This window comes from Aegilops tauschii, chromosome 5 (genome assembly GCF_002575655.3).
Source record: "Aegilops tauschii subsp. strangulata cultivar AL8/78 chromosome 5, Aet v6.0, whole genome shotgun sequence".
NCBI lineage: Eukaryota > Viridiplantae > Streptophyta > Magnoliopsida > Poales > Poaceae > Aegilops > Aegilops tauschii.
Genome location: NC_053039.3, coordinates 211,498,726 through 211,522,345, shown reverse-complemented (window position 1 = coordinate 211,522,345; position 23,620 = coordinate 211,498,726).

The following is a 23,620-nucleotide window of genomic DNA, read 5'->3' as shown; positions in this document are numbered from 1 at the left end:
AGTGGTGCTGGATTGAGGAGGACGATCCACAGGAGTTTTGCCGGGTCCGCCAGGCGCCGCCGGTCCGCATGAACGACTGGGGCAACGTCGACGACCAGGACGACAAGCTCGAGATCGCCACCACCAGGATCCACCGCCTCACCGTTGCCGGGCTTACCCTGGAGATGATTGGGGCAGATTTCCTCCGCCGCCGAATCACTCCTCTGCACAACAAGGGAAGGCCGGCCTGGCTTTTCCAGAATGCGGCTCACATCATGAGGCTTCGCCCCGGCCTCAATCACAACTTCACGGTGATGGGGCACGCTCACTTCTGCCAACGGATCTTTCAGCTCGACGTGAACCGCAAAGGCTGGGCCGAGTGGTCCAACAAGGCTGCGAAAGCTGGCAAGGTCGTCAAGGGGCCCTTGTTTGGAGCCTTGGAGCATTTCCGCTCCACCAGGGCGACTTTCCTAGCCAATGAGGCCCGGAGGCTTTGCCGGGGTGCCATGACCAAGGTTCTCACCAAGGTGGCATACTGGAATTCCAACCTCGACTTCGATGCTGCGCTGGAGAGCTTGCCAGAGGGTGTGGACCTCGCGCCGCTCGAGGAGCGTATCGAGCCCATCATCAGCGGCATCGATGGAATCCAGAGGGTAGAGGGCCAGCGCCGGGACTAGGCACCCCGCTTCTTATTGTCGCTGCAGGTTCAGGACCAAGAATATTTCTATCTTTAGTTAGAACCGCCGCAACAATTGATGTAACATAACTTTGCAGTACTTTTGAATCAGTGCATGTTATTTTCCTATTCAATTTCTCTCTCTGTACGTCCACCCTACGTTAATCGGGTAGGCTTGCCGGCGCGTAACCCAGGGCACGGCGCCTCGAGGATGGATCCTCGATAGCCTGCCGGGTGTGCTTGCTGCCGGGCGAACCACCTTGCCGCCCCCAACGCGGCCGCTCGAACTATCGAGCTTGACTCGAGTCAGAATCGAGAGCGTTGCCGGTTGCGGAAGGCTACCCTGCCACTCTTGACGCGCCCGCTTGAGCTATTGAGCAGACTCGAAACAGAATAAGGGCATTGCCAATCGCGGGAGGGCCCCTTTGCGTGCAGGTTTTCCATACAAAGAACGAGATCTCCGAGGGGAATAACCTTATATAAAAAGGAAATATTTAATGTTCGGCACGACTTACTTTCCTGTCGCCGCACCGATGTCCTTCGCGCTTGCAGGCGGCGTCATCCTCTTGGCCGTCTTCTTATTTGGAAGCCGTGGCCATGAAGAACTGCTAGGCTAACTGCTAGACCAGATTCTCACAACCGCGCCCCCTACCTGGCGTACCAAAGATGTCGGTGGGAACGACACCTATGGGATCACTAGAATCCCTTCTACGGTCGGCGGGCGCGGGGTTGTGAGAAGAGCAGGTCCAGGAGCCAACACAAAGATTGTTTACCTAGGTTCAGGCCGCGAGGATGCGTAATACCCTAGTCCTGCTTTGGTGGATGTATTCAGTGTTCTTGAGCTTTCGAACTAGCTACGGTGGCTACATAGTTCCAAAGAGCCAAATCCCTCTCCAGTATGCCCCGGGCCTCCTTTTATAGTCGAAAGGGGCTGCCACGGTGGCACACAGGAGGTGGAAAGGCGTACAGTGCGCGAGCTTATCGCCCGACATTACGGGACAAAGCACATTAAATGTGCTACTTAGGTGTCCATTAGCTTTATCGGGGACGTGAACGAGGCCCGTCCCGTCCGTCGCCGCTCCGTCTCACTTCGACACGTGCCCAGGCCAGCGATGCATGCGGTGCCATGTAGGCAGGCAGGCTACTGAGGTGGCAAAGTGGCGGGGTCTTCACGAAGATCTGCATGCCACCACGCAGGTGCTTGCTGAGTCGGTCTGGAAGCGGCGTGTTGCCACGCAGGTGCCTGCCCAGCTGGTTGGGCTGGTAGCTGCATGCGAATGGCGGCGGAGCCTTGGCTGGTGCGGGCCTGGCAGTGGCCCTGCTGGCGCCCTCGGCAAGGGCCTTGCCGGGGGCCTGGCAAGGGTCTTGCCGTGGCGTCGCAGTTGTCCCCGACAATGCGCTTGCCGGGGGTCTTGTGGATCTCCTCGGCTAGGATCCCGCCGAGGGTCGCCGTCTTCTGGTCCTCATCTGATCTTGTGTGTTTATGATCTTGACAAAGATCTGCATGCCACCACAGAGGTGCCTCCCGAGCCCTGGTTCCAATGTGGTTGGTGGGGTCGGAAATCATGGGCTCAAGGGTGGCTCGCTCCGTTGGCATCAGGCAGGCTGCCCCGGCAAGGCCCTTGCCGGGGCTGCGGAGGCTGCGTCAGCAAGAACCTTGCCGAGGGAGTCTACCTTGCCGAGGGAGTCTACCTCGCCTCCTTGCCCTCTTGTGTTCCTGTCTTGGCGTTGCCTTGGCCGTCTTGTGCTTTGGCTTCTTCCCGGTTTCCCTCCTCTGCTCTGCTTAGCGTGGCCGTGGGCGCGGCTCTGACTGTCCGTGCACAAGTAAAGGGGAACAAAGGAGTGCCCCTGCTTTAGTACACCGACAGTGTTTGTTGAGTTGGCATAAATCGAGATTAGGATTGGTCACTCCGAGTATCGGAGAGGTATCTTTGGGCCCTCTCGGTAATACACATCATAATCTTGCAATCAAATGACTAAGGAGTTAGTCACAAGGTGATGTATTACGGAACGAGTAAAGAGACTTGTCGGTAACGAGATTGAACTAGGTATGAAGATACCGACGATCGAATCTCGGACAAGTAACATACCGATGGACAAAGGGAATTACGTATGTTGTATAACGGTTCGACCGATAAAGATCTTTGTAGAATATGTAGGAGCCAATATGGGCATCCAGGTTCCACTATTGGTTATTGACCAGAGAGGTGTCTCGGTCATGTCTACATAGTTCTCGAACCCGTAGGGTCCGCACGCTTAACGTTCTTTGACGATATAGTGTTATATGAGTTATATGATTTGGTGACCGAATGTTGTTCGGAGTCCCGGATGAGATCACAGACATGACGAGGAGTCTCAAAATGGTCGATAGGTAAATATTGATATAGGACGATGGTATTTCGACACCGGAAGTGTTTTGGGACGTACCGGGAAGGAATCGGGTCACCGGAAGGGGTTCCGGGCACCCCCTGGCAAGTAATGGGCCTTATGGTGCGCCCCATCCCTTGTTTGGCTAGCCCTAGGGAAGGTAAAGGGGGAGGGCGCCACCCTCTCATAGGAGAAAGGAAAGGGGGGCGCCACCCTCCCCTACCTTTCCCCGCACTCCAAATAAGGAAAGAGGGGCCGCGGCTTGGGAGGGACCCCAAGTAGGATTCCTCCTACTTGGGCACCTCCTTTGGCTGCTCCTCCCTCCCACCTATATATATGTGGGAGGGGGAGCCTAGCGAACACCAGACAATTGCCTAGCCATTTGCGGCGCCCCCTCCACCGTTTACACCCCCGGTTATATTTTCGTACTGCTTAGGCGAAGCCCTGCAGAGATAACATCACCATCACTGTGACCACGCCGTCGTGCTTCCAGAACTCATCTACTACCTCGCCATCTTTCTGGATCAATAAGGCGGAGGACATCGCCAAGCTGAACGTGTGCAGAACACGGAGGTGCCGTACGTTCGGTACTTAATCGGTTGGAGCGCGAAGAAGTTCGACTACATCAACTGTGTTGTTAAACGCTTCCTCTTACAGTCTACGAGGGTACATAGCTAGACACAATCTCCCCTCTCGTTGCTATGCATCTCCATGGATAGATCATTGCGTGTGCGTAGAATTTTTTTTGTTTCCCATGCAACGATTCCCAACAGTGGCATCCGAGCCAGGTCTATGTGTAGATGATATGCACGAGTAGACCACAAAGAGTTGTGGGCGGTGATAGTCATACTGCTTACCACCAATGTCTTATTTTGATTCGACGATATTGGGGGATGAAGTGGCCCCGACCAACCTTACATGTCCATGCACATGAGACCGGTTCCACCGACTGACATGCAACTAGTTTTGCATAAAGGTGGATGGCGGGTGTCTGTTTCTCCTACTTTAGTTGAATCAAATTTGACTACGGCCAGTCCTTGAAGAAGGTCAAAACAGCAAACTTGATGAATCACCGTTGTGGTTTTATGTGTAGGTAAGAACGGTTCTTGCTAGATGCCCGTAGCAGCCACGTAAAACTTACAACAACAAAGTAGAGGACGTCTAACTTCTTTTTGTAGGGCATGTTGTGATGTGATATGGTCAAGATATGATGTGATATATGTTGATGTATGAGATGATCATGTTTTGTAATATCGACAATCGGCAGGAGCCTTAGGGTTGTCTCTTTATTATATGAAGTGCAAGCGCCATGTAATTGCTTTACTTTATCACTGTGCGTTAGCGATAGTTGTAGAAGCAATAGTTGTTGTGACGACCTCGACACAACGACACTGTGATGGAGATCAAGGTGTCAAACCGAGGACGATGGAGATCATGACGTTGCTTTGGAGATGGAGATCAAAAGCACAAGATGATGATGGCCATATCATGTCACATATTTTGATTGCATGTGATGTTTATCTTTTATGCATCTTATTTTTCTTAGAACGGCGGTAGAATTATAAGATGATCCCTACACTTAATTTCAAGATAAAAGTGTTCTCCCTGAGTATGCACCATTGCTACAGTTCGTCGTCTCGAGACACCGCGTGATGATCGGGTGTGATAGACTCTATGTTCACATACAACGGGTGTAAAATAGTTTTGCACATGCAGAATACTTGGGTTAAACTTGACAAGCCTAGCATGCATATACATGGCCTCGGAACACTGGAGACCGAAAGGTCGAACATGAGTCATATAGTAGATATCATCAACATAGAGATGTTCACCATTGATGACTACCCCATCTCACGTGATGATTGGACATGGGTTAGTTGATTTGGATATGTAACACTTAGACAACTTGAGGGATGTTGATTTAAGTGGGAGTTCATTAGTAATTTGATTAACTGAACTTAATTTATCATGAACTTAGTCTTAATAGTTTTTGCATATCTATGTTGTAGATCAATATCCCGGGATATAGCTCCCCTATATTTTTGATATGTTCCTAGAGAAAACTAAGTTGAAAGATGATGGTAGCAATAATTCGGACTGGGTCCGTAATCTGAGGATTATCCTCATTGCTGCACAGAAGAATTATGTCCTTGATGCACCGCTAGGTGACAGACCTGTTGCAGGAGCTGATGCAGAAGTTATGAACATTTGACAAGCTCAATATGGTGACTACTTGATAGTTTAGTATGCCATGCTTTACGACTTAGAATCGGGGCTTCAAAGACATTTTGAACGCCATGGAACATATGAGATGTTCCACGAGCTGAAATTGGTATTTCAGGCTCATGCCTGAGGGAGTCCTGGACTAAGGGGTCCTCGGGTGTCCGGCCAGTTACTCATTGGGCCGGACTAATGGGCTGTGAAGACACGAAGACCTAAGACTATACCCGTGTCCGGATTGGACTCTACTTGGCGTGGAAGGCAAGCTAGGCGACTGATTATGAAGATTCCCTCTTATGTAACCGACCTCATGTAACCCTAGATCTCTCCGGTGTCTATATAAACTGGAGAGCATAGTCCGGATAGGACAGATTCATTACCATATACTCATAGGCTAGACTTCTAGGGTTTAGCCATTACGATCTTGTGGTAGATCAACTCTTGTAACACTCATATTCATCAAGATCAATCAAGCAGGAAGTAGGGTATTACCTCCATAGAGAGGGCCCGAACCTGGGTAAACATTGTGTCCCCCGTCTCCTGTTACCATCGATCCTAGACGCACAGTTCGGGACCCCCTACCCGAGATCCGCCGGTTTTGACACCGACATTGGTGCTTTCATTGAGAGTTCCACTGTGCCGTCGGCAAAGGACTCGGTGGCCCCTTCGATCGTCAGTAATGGCGTGGTCCAGGGAGAAACCTTCCTCGCCGAACAGATCTTCGTATTCGGCGGCTTTGCACTGCGGGCCAACTCGCTTGGCCATCTGGAGCAGATCGGTAGTTACGCCCCTGGCCACCAGGTCAGGTTCGGAAGCTTAAACTATGTTGTGGATATCCGTGGAGACTTGGTCTTTGAGGGATTTGATACCGCGGCAATCGCTCCCCCTTTCTCCGATGAACATAACCTAAATCTGTCGTTGGAGCACACCCAGGAGATGGATCCTATTGCTGCAATGGCCTCTGTACCAAAGCAGATCGCGCCCTCCGAGGCCATAAAGTCCGCGGTGTTGGAGCCGCACACGGACTCGTCATCCTGCAGTGCTTGCGTCAACGGAACCCCGGACTCGTTTCCGGCTGCATGTTCCGGACCGGATACACCCGCGGACACCGAGCTGGATCGGTTGTCGATTTTCGAAGCGCGGCAGACGTCTTCCAGCATTCGCCTTTGGGTGATGTACTAAGCTCTTCGAAGAAATTATCCTTGGTGGAGGACTCACAGCCAAACTATGTCCGGTTCGAGCTAGAGACAGATGATGAGGAATTTTGCTTCCCACCCGCCACCCACTTCATAGCCACCGTCGATGACTTAACCGACGTGCTTGACTATGGCTCCGAAGACATCGACGGTATGGACGACGATGCCGACAGGGAGCAAGGCCAGGACCCGCCATTCACTGGATGTTGGACGGCCACCTCTTCGTACGATGTGTACATGGTTGATACACCTAAAGGATCTGGCGACGATAAAGAAGAGCCGTATAAGAACAAACCCTCTGAGAATAAGTCCAAGCGTCGGCGCCCCAAACGCCGTTCTAAGCCTCGTCGCTCAAAGGATGGCAACACTGGCACCGGAGAAAATAGTACTCCGGGCGACGCCGAAAACAATGAAGACCCTGTCGGCGCTGCATCCGAATAGGAGGAACATGACAACACGCAAGACAACCCTGATGAACAGGCCATAGAAGATAACTCGGAGGACGGTAGTTACCACCCACCCTCCAAAGAAGAGACAAGCCTCGGCAGCGAAGACTTCATCGTGCCGGAGGATCCTCTGGAGCAGGAGCGTTTTAAACTCCAGCTCATAGCCACCGCAAGGAACCTGAAAAAGAAACAGCAGCAGCTTCAAGCCGAACAAGATCTACTCGTCGACAGATGGACAGACATCCTGACAGCTGAAGAATACGGCCTCACGCGCCTAGCCAAGAGCTACCCGAAACGCAGACTGCCACCTCAATTTGATGAGGAGGCACCGGAACACATATCTCCCTTGCATAATGCGGAACGACCACCGCGTGGTCGAGACAGGGCGGCCGACCGGCCACCCCACGGCCGGGACAAAGCGGAAACTCAGGCCGAACAACAGCTCGCCCCACCACCTTGCAAAAATAGAGACGGAAGAGTTCGGGGTCACACCTACGACCTCCGGCAAATCCTGGACGATAGAACAAGACACACAAGATCGATCTACGGATCGCGAGGCGTGCCTCGAGGCACCAGGAAGGCTACCTATTCGGACGTGATAAATCTAACCACGCCCGGGCCGAACACCGCAGACATACTCCATCGGAGCTACGCCACGACGCGGCCCGATATAGAGGCGTCGTACACCCTCTCTGCTTTACAGGTGAAGTACTGGACCATGAATTCCTCGAAGGGTTCAAGCCCGTCAATATGGAATCATACGACGGCACAATCGATCCCGCAGTATGGATCGAGGACTTTATCCTCCACATCCACATGGCTCGAGGAGATGATCTCCACGCCATTAAATACCAACCACTAAAGCTCAAAGGGCCAGCTCGGCACTGGCTTAACAGCCTGCCTGAAAATTCTATCGGCAGCTGGGAGGACTTGGAAGAAGCTTTCCTAGACAACTTCCAAGGAACCTATGTCCGGCCACCAGACGCCGATGATTTAAGCCACATAGTTCAACAACCTGGAGAATCAGCCAGAAAATTCTGCACTAGGTTCCTAACCAAAAAGAATCAGATCGTTGATTGTCCGGACGCCGAGGCCTTAGCAGCCTTCAAACACGGCATCCGTGACGAATGGCTAGCACGCCACCTCGGCCAAGAAAAGCCGAAGTCCATGGCAGCCCTCACGGCGCTCATGACCTGCTTTTGCGCTGGAGAGGACAGTTGACTGGCCTGTAGTAACAACACAGCCAGCGAGACAGGTCCCTCTGAGGCCAAGAATAGCACTGGCAAGCTCCGGCGCAATAGGCATAAACGCCGAAGCAATGATAACAACACCGATGACACTACAGTCAATGCCGGATTCAGTGGCTCCAAGTCCGACCAACGGAGGAAGCCCTACAAAAGAAACAATGAAGGACCTTCCGGCCTAGACCGCATACTCGACCGTCCGTGCCAAATTCACGGCACCCCGGATAAACAAGCCAATCATACCAACAGGGATTGTTGGGTTTTCAAGCAGGCTGGCAAGTTAAATGCCGAAAACAAAGAAAAGGGATCACAAAGTGAGGACAAGGTCGAAGAGCCCCGGCAGCCGAACACTGGAGGGCAGAAGAAATTTCCCCCTCAGGTCAAAACGGTGAACATGATATACGCTACACACATCCCCAAAAGGGAGCACAAGCGAGCACTCAGGGACGTCTACGCGGTAGAGCCAGTCGCCCCAAAGTTCAATCCATGGTCATCATTCCCGATCACCTTCGATCGACGAGACCACCCAACTAGCATCTGCCACGGCGGTTCAGCCGCACTAGTCCTGGACCCAATTATTGATTGGTTTCACCTAACACGAGTCCTGATGGACGGCGGTAGCAGCCTTAACCTGCTCTATCAAGACACGGTGCGGAAGATGGGCATTGACCCCTCACGAATCAAACCATCAAAGACTACCTTCAAAGGAGTCATACCAGGCGTCGAGGCCCGCTGTACGGGCTCAATCATGCTGGAAGTGGTCTTCGGCTCTCCGGACAATTTACGAAGCGAGGAGTTAATCTTCGACATCGTCCCATTCCGCAGCGGCTACCACGCACTGCTCGGACGAACAACGTTTGCTAGATTCAAAGCAGTGCCACACTACGCTTATCTCAAGCTCAAGATGCCCGGCCCACGCGGCGTCATTATAGTCAATGGCAACACGGAACGCTCCCTCCGAATAGAGGAGCACACCGCCGCCCTAGCAGCAGAGGTACATAGTGGCCTTCTCAAGCAGCACCATAGTGCGGCTGCCGAGCCCCTGGACGCCATCAAAAAGTTCCGAACTACACTGCAGCAGGACAGCAAGGCTCGTCAAGAGCTCGACTAGCAATTTGGCCTCCATCCTAGCCCCAATGAAGTAGTGGCATTCGTACCACGCATACATAATTACGCACTCAAAATTCCATGGACATCGACGGAGGCACAAACTAACCCGGGATCTACAGTTCGGCTAGACTGACCCCGGACACACTTTTTCCTTTCTGTTTCAGGTTCCTTTTTCCGCGAGCCTGATCACCAGCCCCTTTGAAGGATCAGCATACAAAGGGGGCATGCAGCATAGGTGCATAGGGTAACCTCCATATGTTCTTCTTGACGGTATTTTTACTTACTTTCCAGGACCCGCACGCTGCTCCTTCTTGATCCCGGCATGTTAAATAGTCCGGGTGCTTATCGCACTATTTGTATAAGATACGCCTTGACGTATCCATTCAGTTATAATAAAAATGATCTGCAGCCCAGTTTCTGTGGTTTTCGCTTCTTACTTCATTTTATTTTGATCTGCTTATCAGCTACATCGGTACTCTTTTGTACGTTTCATATTCGCCAGGGGCTGCTTATCGCCCCATAACATGGCAACACCGTCCGAATACTTCTTGTATAGAAGTTCGGCACCCCGAATTTAGCATTATATGCATTGGCTCCGAATCATGTCTTTGGTCAATAGTTGGGTTGCCCGGCTCCTGTGCTTGCTACCCTATGTTCCGCTCTATCGGCTAGGGTAGTAAAGGGAGAACTACTGCGATTGTGCCCTGGCCTTGACCGGATGAGCACCTCAGTAGAGAAAGCCGAAAACTGACTGTCATGATACGGCGAGAGCCGGTTAGCTGTTCGAGGGTTACAAAATCGTTGGAGATTTTTTCCGCGTCACGCGAAGGATCAGCACTTCCCGGTCAGATGCTGACAGCACCCTGGCTTGGACCAGGGGCTGCGCACTTGCTTAATTATAAAACTCCTATGGCTAAGTGAGGGTGTTTAAGCCGTATAGTCTGATTGCCATGTCCGTTGCGCTAAACAACTCCTTCAAGGACCATATAATTGGATCAAGATTGTTTAGATCCCATCCCGAACACCTCCGTACTAATTACGTGAGGGCAGAAGCCGACGACTGGCCAACCCTCAGATTGCATATAACACGGCCGCACAGGAGGAAACAATTTAAAGCATAAAGAAAATTACATTACAAAACAAAGCTTTGTCTTTATAATACAAGGCAAAGGACAATACGAATCTATTCATTCGAACATAACGTCCTTCGAACATTGAGCTGCCACAAGTCGAGACCCTTCTAGGACATCCGCAAAATATTTTTCCGGTGTGCGGTGCTCCTTGCCCTCCGGCGGCCCGCTGGCCACTTCCACAGCGTTCATCTTCGCCCACCACATCTTGCAGCGAGCGAAGGCCATACGGGCGCCTTCAATACATGAAGAGCGCTTAACGACGTCCAGCCACGGACATGCTTCCACTAGCCGCCTCACGAGTCTGAAGTAGCTGCCGGGTATAGCTTCGACTGGCCATAGCCGGATTGTCAAGTCCTTCATGGCTAGTTCGGCCACCCTGTGCAGCTCCACCAGCTGCTTCAGCTGATCGGTGAAGGACACGGGATGCTCTGACGTCGCATACTGCGACCAGAATAGCTTCTCCGTAGAACCTCCTCCTTCGGCTCGGTAGAACGCTGCAGCGTCTGATACGCTGCGTGGTAGATCCGCAAAAGCTCCTGGGGAACTCCGAACCCGGGTTAGTAAAAGGTCCTGCCTCTCCGCATACTTGCTTTGCATCTTAAAAGCCTTACCCGCCGTGATCTTCCTGGCCTCCTGGATCTCCGGATGACGGCCTGGGCCTCATTCCGCGCGGTTTCCACGCCTTGACGAGCCTTGGTGAGTTCGGCCTTCTGAGCCGACACATCATTCTCCAAGGTCTCACATTTTTTCACTGCATCTTGGAGCTCCTGCTGGATCTCCGTGACACGGGCCTTGAGCTTCTTACGGGCGGCTTGCTGCTAGACAACCTTTTCCTCGGCCTCGCCCAGGGACTTACTCAGGGCATCGACCTCGGTCGCAGCTCCTGCATACATTTCGACGTTACAGTCAACATACAGCAACTGTGCTCTCTGAACACACAACTGGACGTTACTAACCTTGCTTCTCCTACAGCCGCACTCTAACTTCGCCGAGCTCGTTCTCGGTCCGCTCCAGCCTCTGCTTCAGTTCAGAGACTTCGGCAGCATGTGAGGTCGCGGCCAACAGCGACGCCTCGCACACATATCACGTTAGTCTCCTACACTAGAGGATTGATCATCTGTTCGGTTCCTCTTGCCGAGCACCGGACAGTGTCTCAGGGGCTACTGACTACATGGGGTTTTTCTCTTTCTATGTCACTTACCTCGAAACCTGTTAACAGGCTGCCGCAGGCCTCATTCAGTCCGCTCTTGGCAGACTGAACTTTCTCAATCACCGCACCCATAAGGACACGGTGCTCGTCCACGACGGAGGCGCTTCGCAGTGCCCCCATCAGGTCATACGACGCTCCTGGATGGACAGGAGCCACTAGTGGAGGCGGCACACCCCCCTTCAAAGGGAGCTGCTCGCCCGACTCCGGAGCCATAGGGGGCTCCGGAGCCCTATTCGACCGAGGGCCGATCTGGATACGGCCCTCTCCGCCAGTCTCCATGGGGATTGAATCCCCCACGTGTCCGACAGTGGAGGTCTCGCCTTGTGGCGCCTCCCGAACAACGTCCCGGGCTCCTCCCTTCGGAGCGGTCCTTCGGGACAGCACTTTGGTGTCGTCCCCGGCCCCGGGGGAGTAAGCAGGCGGTGGTGACCTGCTCGCCATCTCCGATGAATCCAATGAACCTCCCGAGGAGGATTGCTGGATAAGATCACGGGCCGGACTGCAATAGTACAGCTAACTATATCAAGATAATGGAGAGAAAGGGTTGGATGTGCGCATAGATAAGCCATGTCACTTACGATGCGGCCTGGGGCTTTGTGCGAGGGCATCGTTCCGGACTACTATCCACGTCCCACGCGGTGTTGGCCGCCGGAGCGCCCTTCCCCTTTTTGGGTGCCTCCGCCTCCAGATGCGCCGGAGCCGCCCTCTTCTTCTTCCTCTCCTCAAGGGGAGGATTGTTTTCTTCCTCCTCCTCCTCTTCCCCATCATTGTCCTTAGGGACAGAGGAATGGGTTTCGTCGTCTTCTGACGCGGCCCTTACGACGGAGGCCACTCTTGGCCTTCTTCTTGGCCTTCTTCTCCGGCGCCTTATACGGCGCCGGCACCAACATCTTCGCTAGGCGCGGGATGACTGGTTCTTCGGGCAATGGAGCCGGACACTGGATCCGCTTCGCCCTCTCCGTCCAGTCCTGAAAGAGCAATAATAAAAGCTCAGGCGTTGCCCTAGAAACACACAAGCAGGGAATACATTAAAAGAGACATACCTCACTGGCAGGATGACTGGTGTTGTGTCCGCGATCTGAATCCGCGGCAGGTGGTTTTTCGTTGCCCTTAAAGAGCAACTTCCACGCGTCCTCGTGATTAGTCTCGAAGAGCCTCACCAAGGTATGGTGCTTCTTCGAATTGAACTCCCACAAAGGGCGGCTTCGGCGTTGGCACGGGAGAATTCGGCAAACCAACATCACCTGGATTACATCTACAAGCTTGACGTTCTTCGCTATCATGCTTTGAACACGCGTCTGCAGCACTATTACCTCGTTGGATGAACCCCAATCGGGAATCTTCTCAACCCAAGAGGTGAGCCGCATAGGAGCACCAGAGCGGAATTTGGCAGCCGCGGCCCAGGAGGTGCCGCGGGGTTCTGTGATATAGAACCATTGCCTCTACCACTCCTTCACTGTCTCTACAAAAATTCCTTTTGGCCAGGAGACGTTGGGCAGCTTGCTCACCATGGCTCCTCCGCACTCCGCGTGCTGGCCATCCACCACCTTCGGCTTCACGTTGAAGACTTTTAGCCACAGCCCAAAGTGGGGTTGGATGCAGAGGAAGGCCTCGCACACGACAATAAACACCGAGATGTTGAGGAAGGAATTCGGGGACAGATCATGGAAATCTACCCCGTAGTAATACATTAGCCCGCGGACGAAAGGGTGGAGTGGAAACCCAAGCCCACGGAAGAAATGGGGGAGGAATACTACCCTCTTGTTGGGCTCCGGCGTGGGGACGATTTTTCCCTCGGCCGGCAAGCGGTGGGCAATTCCCTTTGCCAAATATCCGGCCGCCCGGAGCTCAGTAATGTCCTCCTCCTTGACGGAGGAGACCATCCACTTGCCCTGACCACCGGATCCGGACAGGGTTGCTTGAGTGGAAAGGAGATGAAAACTTGGGCGCTGGAGCTCAAGATCGGGAAGGCGGGGACGGAGAGAAAGCATGAGAAGAGGAAGAGGGGATCCTTATCCTCTTATAAAGGCAGCAAACATTAAACGCCTCCTCGCTCGCCTTACGATTCGCCTGTTCCCAAAGGCTGTGCAAACGGCACGGTTGGGTTACCCATGCCCGCATTGATGAGAATCCCGCAATAAGGGGACACGATCTGTGCTTCGACAAGACGTGCCAATAACGACCGCGTCTTGAAACGTGGGACGAACGGTTCGAAATTATGACCGGACGGGCGTGATATCGCGTTGCCGGGAGCTGTCAAGCGGATAGAACTCGTGTAAAATATATATATATATATTCTCTGCGGTTGTGCATGGTGTGTAACAGGTCCGGATACAATCATCATGTCCGAAGACTATCTTGGAAGTTCGAAAGAAGGGGAACCCGCCTTGCAATTCCGAAGACAATCTGCGCGCCGGACTCCTCGTCATTGAAGCCAGGTTAAGGGGCTACTAAGGGAGTCCTGGACTAAGGGGTCCTCGGGTGTCCGGCCTGTTACTCATTGGGCTGGACTGATGGGCTGTGAAGACACGAAGACCAAAGACTATACCCGTGTCCGGATTGGACTCTACTTGGCGTGGAAGGCAAGCTAGGCGACTGATTATGAAGATTCCCTCTTATGTAACCGACCTCATGTAATCCTAGATCTCTCCGTTGTCTATATAAACCGGAGAGCATAGTCCGTATAGGACAGATTCATTACCATATACTCATAGGCTAGACTTCTAGGGTTTAGCCATTACGATCTCGTGGTAGATCAACTCTCGTAACACTCATATTCATCAAGATCAATCAAGTAGGAAGTAGGGTATTACCTACATAGAGAGGGCCCGAACCTGGGTAAACATTGTGTCCCCCGTCTCCTGTTACCATCGATCCTAGATGCACAGTTCGGGACCCCCTACCCTAGATCCGCCGGTTTTGACACCGACCATGCCCGTGTTGAGAGGTATGAGACCTCTGACAAGTAGTTTGCCTACAAGATGGAGGGGAATAGCTTAGCCAGTGAGCATGTTCTCAAAATATGTGGGTACTACAATCGCTTGAATCAAGTGTGAGTTAATCTTCCAGATAAGATAGTGATTGACAGAGTTCTCCAGTCACTATCACCAATAGTGGTGAAAAATATGCAAGGGATGACAAAAATGATTCGAAAGCTCTTCGGGATGCTGAAATCGGCGGAGGTAGAAATCAAGAAAGAGCATCAAGTGTTGATGGTTAACAAGACCACTAGTTTCAAGAAAAAGGGTGAGGGAAAGAAAGAGAATTTCAAGAAGAATGGCAGGCAAGTTGCCACTCCCGTGAAGAAGCCCAAAGCTGGACCCAAGCCTGAAACTAAATGCTTCTACTGCAAAGGAAATGGTCACTGGAAACGGAACTGCCCCAAATACTTGGCGGATAAGAAGGATGGCAAAGTGAACAAAGGTATATTTGATATTGATGTGTACCTTACCGATTTACCGATTTACCAATATCGTTTTGGGATTATGCATTAGAGACAGCCGCATTCACGTTAAATAGGGCTCCATCTAAATCGTTGAGACGGCACCGTATGAACTGTGGTTTGGCAAGAAACCTAAGCTGTCGTTTCTTAAAATTTGGGGTTGCGACACTTATGTCAAAAGGCTTCAGCCTGATAAGCTCGAACCCAAATTGGAGAAGTGCGTCCTCATAGGATACCCTAAGGAAACAATTGGGCACACCTTCTACCACAGATCCGAAGGCAAGATCTTTGTTGCCAAGAATGGAACCTTTCTAGAGAAGGAGTTTCTTTCAAAAGAAGTGAGTGGGAGGAAAGTAGAACTTGATGAGGTAATTATACCTTCTCTCGAATTGGAAAGTAACACATCAGAGAAATCTGTTCCCATGATGCCTACACCAACTAGAGAGGAAGAAAATGATAATGATCATGAAACTTTAGAACATGTTGCTACAGAACCTCGTAGGTCAACCAGGGCACGATCCGCACTGGAATGGTACGGTGATCCTATTCTGGAAGTCATGTTATTAGACCAAGCCAAACCTACGAACTATGAAGAAGCTATGATGAGCCCAGATTCCAACAGATGGTTTGAGGCCATGAAATTTGAGATATGATCCATGTATGAGAACAAAGTGTGGAACTTGGTGGACTTACCCGATGATCGACAAGCCATTGAAAATAAATGGATCTTCAAGAAGAAGATAGACGCTGATGGTAATGTCACCATCTACAAAGCTCGACTTGTCGCAAAAGGTTTTCGACAAGTTCAAGGGGTTGACTATGATGAGACCCTCTCACCCGTAGCGATGCTTAAGTCAGTATGAATCATGTTAGCAATTGCCGCATTTTATAACTATGAAATCTGGCAAATGGATGTCAAAACTTCATTCCTTAATGGATTTCTTAAAGAAGAGTTGTATATGATGCAACCAGAAGGTTTTGTCGATCCTAAAGGTACTAGCAAAGTGTGCAAACTCCAGCGTTCCATCTATGGACTGGTGCAAGCATCTTGGAGTTGGAATATACGCTTTGATGAGGTGATCAAAGCATATGGTTTTATACAGACTTTCAGTGAAGCCTGTATTTACAAGAAAGTGAGTGGGAGCTCTGTAGCATTTCTAATATTATACGTGGATGACATATTGTTGATTGGAAATGATAAAGAATTTTTGGATAGCATAAAAGGATAATTGAATAAGAAATTTTCAATGAAAGACCTTAGTGAAGCTGCTTATATATTGGGCATCAAGATCTATAGAGATAGATCGAGACGCTTAATAGGACTTTCACAAAGCACATACCTTGACAAGATTTTGAAGAAATTCAAAATTGATTAGTCAAAGAAACGGTTCTTGCCTGTGTTGCAAGGTGTGAAGTTGAGTAAGACTCAAAACCCGACCACGGCAGAAGATAGAGAGAGAATGAAAGTCATTCCTTATGCCTCAGCCATAGGTTCTATAAAGTATGCCATGATTTGTACCAACCCTATTGTGTACCTTGCCATGAGTTTGGCAAGGGGGTACAATAGTGATCCAGGAGTAGATCACTGGACAACGGTCAAAATTATCCTTAGATACCTAAGAGGACTAAGGAGATATTTCTCGATTATGGAGGTAATAAAGAGTTTTTCATAAAGGGCTATGTCGATGCAAGATTTGATGCCAGTTAGGAAGGCTCTGAGTCTCAATCGGGATACATATTGAAAGTGGGAGCAATTAGCTAGAGTAGCTCCATACAGAGCTTTGTAGACATAGAAATTTGCAAAAATACATACGGATCTGAATGTGACAGACCCGTTCACTAAACTTCTCTCACAAGAAAAACAAGATCACTCCTTAATACTCTTTGAGTGTTAATCACATGGCGATGTGAACTAGATTATTGACTCTAGTAAACTCTTTGGGTGTTGGTCACATGGCGATGTGAACTATGGGTGTTAAATCACATGGTGATGTGAACTAGATTATTGACTCTAGTGCAAGTGGGAGACTAAAGGAAATATTCCCTAGAGGCAATAAAGTTGTTATTTTATATTTCCTTATTCATGATAAAGGTTTATTATACATGCTAGAATTGTATTGATCGGAAACTTAAATACATGTGTGAATACATAGACAAGCACCATGTCCCTAGTAAGCCTCTACTAGACTAGCTCGTTGATCAAAGATGGTTAAGGTTTCCTAACCATAGACATGTGTTGTCATTTGATAACGGGATCACATCATTAGGAGAATGATGTGATGGATAAGACCCATCCGTTAGCTTAGCATAATGATCGTTCAATTTATTGCTAATGCTTTCTTCATGTCAAATACATATTCCTTCGACTATGAGATTATGCAACTCCCAGATACCGGAGGAATACCTTGTGTTCTATCGAACGTCACAACATAACTGGGTGATCATAAAGATGCTCTACAGGTATCTCTGAAGGTCTTTGTTGAGTAAGCATAGATCGAGATTAGGATTTGTCACTTCGAGTATCGGAGAGGTATCTCTGGGCCCTCTCGGTAATACACATCATAAGCTTGCAAGAAAATGAATAAGGAGTTAGTCACAAGGTGATGTATCGTAACGAGTAAAGAGACATGCCGGTAACGAGATTGAACTAGGTATGAAGATACCAACGATCGAATATCGAACAAGTAACATACCGATGGACAAAGGGAATTAGGTATGTTGTCATAACAGTTCGACCGATAAAGATCTTCGTAGAATATGTAGGAGCCAACATGGGCATCTAGGTTCCGCTATTGGTTATTTACCGGAGAGGTGTCTCGGTCGTGTCTACATAGTTCTTGAACCCGTACGGTCTGCACGCTTAATGTTCGTTGACGATATAGTGTTATATGAGTTATATGATTTGGTGACTGAATGTTGTTCGGAGTCCCGGATGAGATCACAGACATGACGAGGAGTCTCGAAATTGTCGAGAGGTAAAGATTGATATATAGGACGATGGTATTTGGAAACCGGAAGTGTTTCGGGATGTACTGGAAAGGAATCGGGTCACCGGAAAGGATTCCGAGCACCCCCCCGGCAAGTTATGGGCCTTATGGGCCAAAGGAGGGGTGGGGCTGGTGTGCCCCCTCCCTTGTTTGGACAGCCCTAGGGAAGGAAAAGGGGGAGGGCTAGCCCATCCTGCCTTTCCCTCTCATAGGAGAAAGGAAAAGGGGGGGGGCGCCACCCTCCCTTGCCTTTCCCCGCACTCCAAATAAGGAAAGAGGGGGCGCGAGTTGGGAGGGACCCCAAGTAGGATTCCTCCTACTTGGGCACCTCCTTTGGTTGCTCCTCCCTCCCTCCCACCTATATATATGTGGGAGGGGGCACCTAGCGAACAGCAGACAATTGCCTAGCCGTGTGCGGCGCCCCCTCCACCGTTTACACCCTCGGTTATATTTTTGTAGTGCTTAGCCGAAGCCCTGCGGAGATAACATCACCATCACCGTCACCATGCCGTCGTGCTGCCGGAAGTCATCTACTACTAAGAAGGCGGAGGATGTCACCGAGCTGAACGTGTCCAGAACGCGGAGGTGTCATACATTTGGTACTTGATCGGTTGGAGCATGAAGAAGTTCGACTACATCAACCCCGTTGTGAAACGCTTACGGTCTACGAGGGTATGTAGACACACTCTCCCCTCTCGTTGCTATGCATATCTGTGGATAGATCATTGCGTGTGCGTAGAATTTTTTTGTTTTCCATGCAACGATTTGCAACAGAACAATCTCCCAAAACAGTTTTGGGAACGGAGTTCCAAGCAAGGAGATCTAAAATTGCAGCCAAATGAGCAAGAACACGGGTTTGAGCAAGCAAGTGATTTCTTTTGGAGGAGAAGGGAATGGGTGGCTGGGATAAGTGAGTGGGTCCCTGTGGGACCCACAAGCCCACTTGGTGCGCCCCAGGGGGGTGGCGCGCCCTGTGAGCTTGTGGCTCACAGGTGCATCCCCCTGGGTTGTGTTCTGTGCCAAAAATTCTTATATATTCCACAAAAAATCATACTAACTTTTCCGGGCATTCTGAAAACTTTTATTTTCTGGTCATTTTTTATTGCACGAAAAATTCAGAAAACGGGGAAATCATGGCATTCTACTTTATTAACTTTAAATAACGGAAAGTAAATAAGGGATACAATAGGTTGTGCTTACTAAATTCATTGACCACATGCCCCTCAAAAAGGATCCATCAATAAGGTTGATCAAATTTTATTAACAAACTACTTTTGAGTGACATGCAACTGAAGAATCTTCGTATAACACTAGGTTACCTCAACAGGGATATGCATCTCCCCAATAATAAGAGTTTCATATTTCTTTTTGATAACTAGTAAGGTACACGTGCATTGCACGCATGAGATTTGGTAACCAAATTATGAATAAATACCACACTATTGCATGTAAGCTTTGAGTCATATATGCAAGATGTAGATGGTCGTTTAATTCTTATAGTTCATCTCATCCAAAATCAATTAGTTTTATAAAAAATCTATTTTAAGATTCATGGAATTGTGCATTGTAAAGGTAAAAACAAAAAGTGACAATTCATTTAGAAAAAAGAAGTTTGGGCAATTAAGATATGGAAGATTCTAGAGAACAAAGGAGAAGTGCTTGTGTTTTGAGGTTTGTGCATTATGCTTAAGTACAACCATGGAGTCTTCTAGATTGTACATGTGGCAAAATCTGGTGGGATGTAGATGATATCCAACGGCCAGTAGTGCTCGAATTTGCCATCTCCGTACCGTCGGATTGGCTTCATCCAACGACCAACTTTCAAAGTTATTCGCACACAATATAGGTGTATAGATAGTAGGAAGAGGGATTTCAAAACTTCCAATAGTAATTGTTGGAACTTTTTCAATAACATTAATACCATTCACTTGGAATTGCTTCTTCGGAAAGTGTACCATATGCTCATTACCATTAATATGAAAAGTGATCTTGCTTATGTTGAAATCAATAACAGCTCCTGCAGTATTCAAGAAGGGCCTACCAAGGATAATCGACATGCTCGGGCATATCAAGTATAACAAAGTCTGTCAAGATAGTAACATTTGCAACTACAACGGGTACATCATCACAAATACCGATAGGTATAGCAGTAGATTTATCTGCCATTTGCAATGATATTTTAGTAGGTGTGAGTTTATTCAAATCAAGTCTTTTATATAAATAGAAAGGCATAACACTAACACCGGCTCCTAAATCACATAAAGCAGTTTTAACATAGTTTCTTTTAATGGTGCATGGTATAGTGGGTATTCCTGGATCTCCCAGTTTCTTAGGTACATCATCCTTAAAAGAATAGTTTGCAAGCATGCTGCAAATTTCAGGTATTTTTCTTTTATTAGTGACAATATCTTTCATATACTTAGCATAAGGGGCCATCTTTAAAATATCAATCAAGTGGGTACGCAAAAAGACTGGCCTAAGCATTTTAGCAAAGCGTTCAAATTCTTCTTCATCCTTACTCTTAGATGGTTTAGTTGGGAAAGGCATGGGTTTCTAAACCCATGGTTCTCTTTCCTTACCATGTTTTCTAGCCACAAAGTTTGTTTTTGTCATAACATTTATTTTTATGTGGTGGGTTATCAAGATCATCAGCAGGTTCTATTTCAACATCATTATCTGGTTCTTTATCATTGTCTGGCTGAGCATCCACATGAACATCATCATTGTCATTATCATTATAACTAGGTGAATGTTCATTACCAGATTGTGTTTCAGCATCAGAAATAGAAGCATCATTAGTATCTATAGATTGTTTTTCTATCTCAGGTTCGCTAGAAGTATGCAATGTCCTATCATTTTTGTTTTTCCTTTTCTTTTTAGATGGACTAGGTGCATGAACATTAATTCTTTTGAGAGTCTTGTTCTATTCTCTTAGGGTGACCTTCAGGATAAAGTGGCTCCTGAGTCATTCTACCTCCTCTAGTCATTACTCTAACAACATGATCATTCATATTACTACTCATTTCAGTAAGCAAATCACTTTGAGATTTAGCAACTTGTTCTAACTGGGTTTGAACCATAGAAGCATGTTTTCCTCCACCTTTAACATCATTTGTAATTCTAAACAACAAGTCACTCAAGCGATCAATCATATAGGCATTACGTTTCACTTGTTTCATAACATAAGCATTGATGTGATCTTGCTTGATTATGTATTGTCAAATTCATACAAGCATTGACCAGGAGATTTATTACAAGGAATATCACCTTCATCAAAGTATATAAGAGAATTTACCTCTACCACCTGTGGTGGTGTGTCAAGACCATGTATTTCTTCAATAGGCGGTTTCTTAACATCTTCAGCTTTAATGCCTTTTTTCATGCATTTCTTTGCCTCTTGCATATATTTAGGACTCAGAAATAGAATACCCCTCTTCTTCGGAGTAGGTTTAGGTGGTGGTTCAGGAAGTGTCCAATAATTATCATTCCTCAATATATTATTCAATAGATCTTCAGCTTGTTCAATAGTTTGTTCCCTCAAAACGCAACCAGCACAACTATTTAGGTAATCCCTAGAAGCATCGGTTAGTCCATTATAAAGATATCAAGGATTTCATTTTTCTTGAGAGGATGATCAGGAAAAACATTAAGTAATTGGAGAAGCCTCCCCCAAGCTTGAGGGGGATTCTCTTCTTCAATTTGCACAAAGTTAAATATTTCCTGTAAGGCAACTTGTTTCTTATGAGCAGGAAAATATTTTTCAGAGAAGTAATATATCATATCTTGGGGACTACTCACACAACCAGGAGGACTAGTATTGTACCATATTTTAGCATCACCCTTTAACATGAAAGGAAATAACTTGAGAATATAGTAATATCAATTTTTTTCCTCATGAGCAAATAGGGTGGCCATATCATTTAATTTAGTAAGATGTGCCACAACGGTTTCAATTTCATAACCATGGAAAGGCTCAAATTCAACCAAAGTAATTAACTCGGGATCAACAGAGAATTCATAATATTTATCAGTAATAAAGATAGGTGAACTAGCAAACTTAGGATCATATTTCATTTTAGCACTCAGCGATTTTTCTTTCAGCTTACAAGCAAGATCTTCTCTATCCTTACAAGCAAGAATCATATTTCATTTTAGCACTCAACGATTTTTCTTTCAGCTTACAAGCAAGATCTTCTCTATCCTTACAAGCAAGAAAATCCCTGGCTACCTATCCTTCCATAACATAACCCTCAGGTATCTTAGGCAATTCATATCTAGGGCAAGGTCAAATAGGTGTTTCATAATTTGCAGTTTCAATAACTTCATCAGTTTCAGTAATTTCATCAGTTTCAGCATTCTCAATTTCTTTAGCTCTACCTAGTTGCTCATCAAGAAATTCACCTAGTGGCACATTATCATCAAGCAAAGTACTAGCATCATCCATAGCATCATTCCTAGGAGAAGTAGCATCATTAATAACTTGCGACATATCAGAATTAATAGCAGGTGGTGGTGTTGCAAGCTTATTCAAAACAGAAGGCGAATCAAGTGCAGAGCCAGATAACAGTTCCTTACCTCCCCTCGTTCTAGAGGGAACGATATTGGTTCTATCATCCTTAAGATTATTCATAGTGATCGACAGACATAAATCCCAAGTGACTCAACAAATATAGCTATGCTCCCCAACAATGGCGCCAAAAAAAGGTCTTGTTAACCCACAAGTATAGGGGATCGCAATAGTTTTTGAGGGTAGGGTATTCAACCCAAATTTATTGATTCGATACAAGGGGAGCCAAAGAATATTTGTAAGTATTAGCAGTTGAGTTGTCAATTCAACCATGCCTGGAGACTAAATATCTGCAGCAGAGTGGTCAGTAGCACAGTAGTATGGTAGTTTGATAGTAGTAGCAATAATAGTAACGGTAACGGTAGCAACAATAATTTTGTAGCAATTGTGACAGTAACAACAGCAGTAGTAACTTAGGAGAGAACAATATGTGAAAATATCATAGGCATTGGATCGGTGATAACGATGGATAATAATCATCATGTAACAGCCAGAACCTAGGGCGACATAGAACTAGCTCCAATTCATCAATATAATGTAGGGATGTATTCCGTATATAGTCATACGTGCTTATGGAAAAGAACTTGCATGACATATTTTGTCCTACCCTTTTGTGGCAGCGCGGTCCATAAGGAAACTAAGGGATATTAAGACCTCCTTCTAAGAGAACCGAAACAAAGCATTAACACATAGTGAATACATGAACCTCAAACTACGGTAATCACTGAAAAGAATCCCAATTATTGTTACCTTGGGGTATGCGGATCATAACACATAATAGGTGTGTATAGCTTGCATGGTTGGATCAAGAACACAAGTATATTCATGAAAACATAAAGGGTTCAGATCAGAAATCATGTCACTCGGGCCCTAGTGACAAGAATTAAGCATAGCAAAGTCATAGCAACATCAATCTCAGAACATAGTGGATAGTAGGGATAAAGCCCTAACAAAACTAACTCGATTACATGATAAATCTCATCCAACCCATCACCGTCCAACAAGCCTACGAAGGAATTACTCACTCCCAGCAGTAAGATCCT